General features: G+C 37.9%; 1 protein-coding gene across 1 annotated transcript in view; it reads right to left on the bottom strand.

Moving 5' to 3' along the window:
* The window catches only part of BMP6 (bone morphogenetic protein 6), a 157,041-nt gene extending 153,545 nt beyond the window's left edge, over positions 1-3,496 (bottom strand). Inside the window, exon 1 of the mRNA XM_023534637.1 lies at positions 3,428-3,496. The gene's annotated coding sequence lies outside the window, so the exon portion shown is untranslated. The remainder of the gene's footprint in view (positions 1-3,427) is intronic.
* Positions 3,497-5,793: the final 2,297 nt, after the last annotated feature.

The raw sequence follows: 5,793 nt of genomic DNA on the forward strand, positions 1-5,793 counted from the left end.
GTTACTTTTATAGAGGAGTAGGAGTCAGAATTGAATGAAACCGAGGAGTTCCCCAAGAGTTAGTCTATTTTATTACCTGGGGGGTGATTATACAGGAGGTCAATTTTAATAACTCATTGAGTGTTACACATATGATTTGTGCACTTTTCTGCGTGTATATTATATTGCAATAAAAAATTCGATAGACTAAAAAACAACTAAGGACAACCGACAACCACAACAAAAATCGTGAGTGAGATAGGAAGATCATTGGATGGTTTTGAGCAGAGTGATATGAGATGACTTAAATTTTAAAAGAAATCTCTCAGGCCACTGTATTGAGAACAGACTATAGAGATGCCAGGGCAGAATCAGGGTGACCAGTTAAGAAACCTTTGTTAATGTTTAGGCAAGAAATGATGATGGCTCATAGAGGACCTCAGATGGAAGCAATGGAGAAAGAAAAGTAGTTGGATTCTAGACACGTTTTGAAGGCAGACCACAATGCCAAGGAAATGTACTAATTGCAAATAAAAACAAGTCATGCCAACAACTTCTCTGCCCTATAGGGCCAGCAAAGCATGATTTCCCCCATTGCACAAGGCCTGGGCTAGTAGTGTGAACTTTCTGTGGAGGGAGGAAAACAGTGTTCATGGCCTAGTGATTATAGGTTAATATGCTGACAAGGGGTAGCCTGAGGGGCTTTAGCCAACCCATAATATCCACCAGCACCCACACTACAAAAGCCACTCAAAATCAACTGAGTGCTTGCTACCCAAGAACAACTTTAAGGCTAGTCCCCTGATAGCCTTCCAACAAGTCCTACATATTCCTATGTAATAATACAATAGCTCTACCTCTGAACATAAAATCTCTTCTGAGATATAAAGTTTGGCCATTAAGAATTAACTTTAAAATAACTCCTAAAATTTGGTATCCTAGATGGACTACTGGAGCAGAGAAAAGGACAATTAGGCAAAAGCTAATGGAATCTGAATGAAGTACGGAGTTTAATTAATAATAATGCATTAATATTTGTTCATTAGTTGTGAAAAGTGTACCATAAGATGCTGACAATTGGAGACACTGGGTATGGGATATGCAGGAACTTTCTGTATTGTCTTTACAACTTTTCTGTAAATTTTAGGTTGTGCTGAAATAAAAGGTTTATTTTAAAAAAATTCCTATAGCTTTAATCTTAGAATGTAAGAATGAAAACTTGGCTATCTCTACTGTAGAAAGTAATATTTTTATCCCAGTTATATTTATAATAGCTAATGGTTCTGTACACTTTTTTCAGTCTATTTTCTCTGTTTTTAAGATTGAGTGAATTCTACTCAGGTGTCCTGAAGTTCACTGATTCTATCCTTCGTCATTTCCACTCTGCTAGAGCCCATCCAGAGAGATTTTTATTTCTGTAATTGTATTCTTTCCATTCTAAAACTTCCATTTGATTCTTTTTTAAAATATAACCTGTGTTTCTTTGCTGAGATTTTCTACTTCTTCATTTGTTTCCAGAGAGTTTATAATTGACTGTCTAAGCATATTTATGACAGCTGCTTTTAAATCCTTGATGATTTGGATAATGTGGGAAAATTCAATATCTGATTGATCTCGGTATTGTCTCAGTTTAAGTTGAGATTTTCTTAATTTTTGATATGACAGGTGATTTTTTTCTTCTTTTTTGTACCCTGGACATTTCGTCTATTATATTAGGAGCCTCTGGGTCCTATTTAAATCTTTTATTTTCTCAGGTGGTCGCCTTGCTTAGGTTTAGCATGCAGGTCCTGGTCTACTTTTGTGGGCCATGATTCCAATGGCAAGTGAATTTTTGGAAGCGTTGTGGTGTTATTTTGGTCTGCATGGCTTACCTGGTACTGTTGGGGTACCTTCATCCCTGCTGGTGCTAACTGAAGGGACAGAAGAGTCTTCCCCAGTCCAGGCCACCAGTGTCTTTGGATGAGTCGGGAAGGCCTTCAGGGATGAGGAGCCTTTCTTGGAGCCAACTTTTAAATGCCCACATGTTGATTATCTACTGTAAAATGTTAGTTCTAGAATGCTTTTCTCTAATAATTGCATAATGAGCGTGGTCACTCTTCCCTGTTGATAAGGACATATTGATCTTTTCTTTCACTTGAATAAGCCAAATCTACTCCAACAAGATTCATGTGGTATATTTCATAAATAAGTAGAAACTTCTATTTGGGCTTTTATATGGCATTAAGTTCCACATAGAGACTAGTGAATTTACTCTATGAACAAGAGAAATGGAGTGAATAGAACAGGCAACGAATTACTAGCTTGTAAGCCACTCTCCAGATATCCAGTCTGATTTGTGCAGGTGAAAATCTACTATCCCTCATTTTGCCTAGCCGGAAATCTTGACTGTGAGCCCTGTTGTACCCCAGCACATAACACTGTGCCCGGTACATAGTAAGGTGCTAAATAAACATTTGTTTAATGATAGAATTTTATTGCTTAAGGCCTTGGATGGGGAAAGAGAACACATAGAACACCTTCCTGATCACATACTTTCTCTACCATGAGGAGACTCCAAAGCATAGAAAATATATGCATTTATAATAGTCAAACTAAATTATAGCCAATGATAATAAATATTAAATTATTCACTAAATATAACCATAATGTTAGGACTTTAAAACCATATTATTCTCTTCCTATACACACATTAACATGGGATAACAGAAACTAATTTTAGCAGTCACCCCAACTACTTAAATGTATATAAATCACGTTCCTAAAAATGAGACTTTCATAAAGAAATAAAACTAAAATTTGCCAATACACCTCAGAGTAAAATGTTATTTAAGGATTAGTAAAACATTTATTTTCCTAGCATGTGAATAGGACACTTGTTCTCATAATTTTCCTTCACGTCCTTCACCAGAACTGAATCTTCTGGCATCTGGAACAGATTCTTTCAAATGCATGCATACACCTGTTTCAAATTCAGACTCCCCAGAATCAGTAAAAGAAAACTCTTCCAGACAACATCAGTAAAATGGGGTTTCTGTCAACCATGCACTTTGCTAAGGAAAGAAAGGAATCTGTCTCTGTCATTAGAAGTGAGCCAAAGGGAAATAAAAATGCTACTTATATTAAATTAATAAAATGTTATTATCACTTACAAGTTTAGGAAAGCATGTTTTCATGTTAAGTATCTTACCAGAATTACCTTTGCTTTTTGTCATTTTCTCTTACCTTTTAGCAGAGGAACTCAAGAAACGTTCTTTTAAATATTGCTGTGTTCCAGTTATACGAGATGAATGAGTTCCGGAGATCTACTGTACAATAAAGTGCCTACAAGTCAACAGTTCTATATTGTGCACTTAAAAATGTGCTAAGAGGGTAGAGCTCATGTTAAGTGTCCTTAGCAAAAAGGGGATGACATAAGGAAACTTTTGGAGGCAATGGATATGTCTCTTACCTTAATTGGTGATGGTTCCATGAGTGAATACATATATCCAAACTCACTGAATTGTATGCATTAAATATGTGCAGCTTTTTGCATATCAATTATACTTCAATAAAGCTGATATGTTTTAAAAGACTGCTATGTTCTTTCCTTTCTTACTAAGTTTGTTTCACTCAGCAAAATCTCAGGGCCTCACAAGGGGCATTTCCCAGAGGAGCTCAGACTTGTCAATACTGCAGGTTCCAGGAGAGCAGCTGGCAGAGCGGTCAAGAGCCTGAGTTTTGTCCTTGAGCCCAAAACAGAGCTTCCTTCTTCTCGACCATGAGCAGGAGTAGGTTGTTGTCAAGGATCCTCGCACATCATTTGGCAAACACATGTCAAGCACCTGCTGGGTATATAGCCATGCACTGTAAAGAGGGCTCTGGGTTTTAGTGACACAAAGACAGGTCCCCACCTTCAAGGAGCTCATGGTCTGTGTGGAGATGGCTGTGCAAAGAACTTTCAACACATCATGGCAAGTGCTACCGTGAAGGTATGTAAAATTTATAAGTAATACAAAGGAGAAGGAATCTTTGGCTTGGCCTGAAGGAATCTGGAAGGGCTGAGAAAGTTATTAAGGAGGTAGTTTTCCAGGCGAGATTTGGAGCATGGCTGTGAGATCGTTCATTTGTTCAAATATTTACTAAGTAATTATGAAGTGCTTGGTGTTGGGTATACCAGAGTGAACAAAGCAGATATGGGCTTGGTCCTTATGGGGCTTAGAGTCTAATGAAATAGATAACAAATAAATGAATAAATCTATAATTACTAGTTTTGATACATGCATGTGCCAACAATGGAGAAAAAGTGAGGGTAAGCATTTTAGGCCGAAGGAACAGCATGCACAGAGGCCTGGAAATAAAGAACTCAATGTGCTTAAGAAATGATGAAAGCCAGTGCAGCTGACCCATTGTAAGTACAGGGTGAATGCAATGATCCAAAGTTGAAAAAATAAGCAAGAGACATATTTTATAGAGAATAGATAAAAGAGAAGTCGACAAAAGAGACTGAAAAGTTGTGCCTAGATTGGAAAAAATACATCACTATGAAAGTGCAGGGTCATGGAAATTAAGAAAGAGGGAATGATCAACTGCATTGAATGTAGTCAAGGACAGAAAAGTTCTCCTTGGATGTAGCAACTTGGAAATCATTGGTGACTTTGACAAAAATAATTTCAGCAAAGCGATAGAGGCAGAAGTATGACTCATTAGGGCCAATGAGTGAATGGGAATTGAGGTGTGGTGAAACTATTAAAAGCAACTTGTTCAAAAATTCTATTGTAAAGGGGAACAGAGCAATGAAATAATAGCTTGAGGAGGACAAAAAGCCTAGAAACATTTTTATTTGCAAAAAAGGAAGGTGGGACAGAGAGCCATTCATCAGTGATAACAAGAGGAAAGAAGGAGAAGATGTCTGGAGATCGAGAAGGTGTGAGACTTAGTTGCACAAAGATAAAAGACAACCTATCATCTATTTTCTTAAAGAATAGGCTGCCAGGTCATTGGATGCAAATGGGAGTTATAAAGGGCAGGTTGTAGAGAGTAGCCTGGGGTATAAGGAAAGATGATTTGGTACGAAGCCACTAAGATGGCCACCAGTGATATTCAGCTCCTGCTATTCATGAACTTGTCTAATCTCCTCTCCTTGAGTATGACTGGACTTACTAACTAACCTCTAATGATTAGAAAATGACAGAAGTGATGGGATGTTCCTACTGAGATTAGGTTATGGCAAGAATGTTGCTTCCCTCTTAGACATTCTCACTTACTTGTTATTAAGGAAGCTAGCTACCATGTTGTGAGCTGCCCTGTGGAGAAGCACACCTGCCAAGGAATGGAGGGAGGCCTCAGACCAACAGCCAGCATGGAACTGAGGCCCTCAGTCCAACAGTCCAGGAGGATCTGAATCTTGCCAACAAATGCATGAACGAGGCTGGAAGGGGTCCTCCTTCAGCTGAGCCTTCAGACAAAACTACAGCTCAAGCTGACATTTTGACTACAAAGTTACGAGAGACCTTGAGTCTGAGATTCCAAGGTCCTGACCCATAGAAACTGTGAGATGATAAATGTTTGTTGTTTTAAGCTGCTAAATTTTGGGAGTGACTTGTTACACAGCAACAGAAATCTGATACAGAGAAAAAAGCAAGAAACAGAATCTTAAACAGTAAGAAATAAAGTTAACTAGAGAACTATCGTTAGGATTGACTTTGCTAAATAACCAGTTTATTAAGAAGTCTCACTTCAGTGGGGTCGAAATGTGAAACATTTTATATTTTTCTCTAATCTAATGCATTCATCTATACTTTCTCAAATCCCCATTTCCCATTCCTAAACACAGCT

Source organism: Pteropus vampyrus, unplaced genomic scaffold (assembly GCF_000151845.1).
Source record: "Pteropus vampyrus isolate Shadow unplaced genomic scaffold, Pvam_2.0 Scaffold129, whole genome shotgun sequence".
Lineage (NCBI taxonomy): Eukaryota > Metazoa > Chordata > Mammalia > Chiroptera > Pteropodidae > Pteropus > Pteropus vampyrus.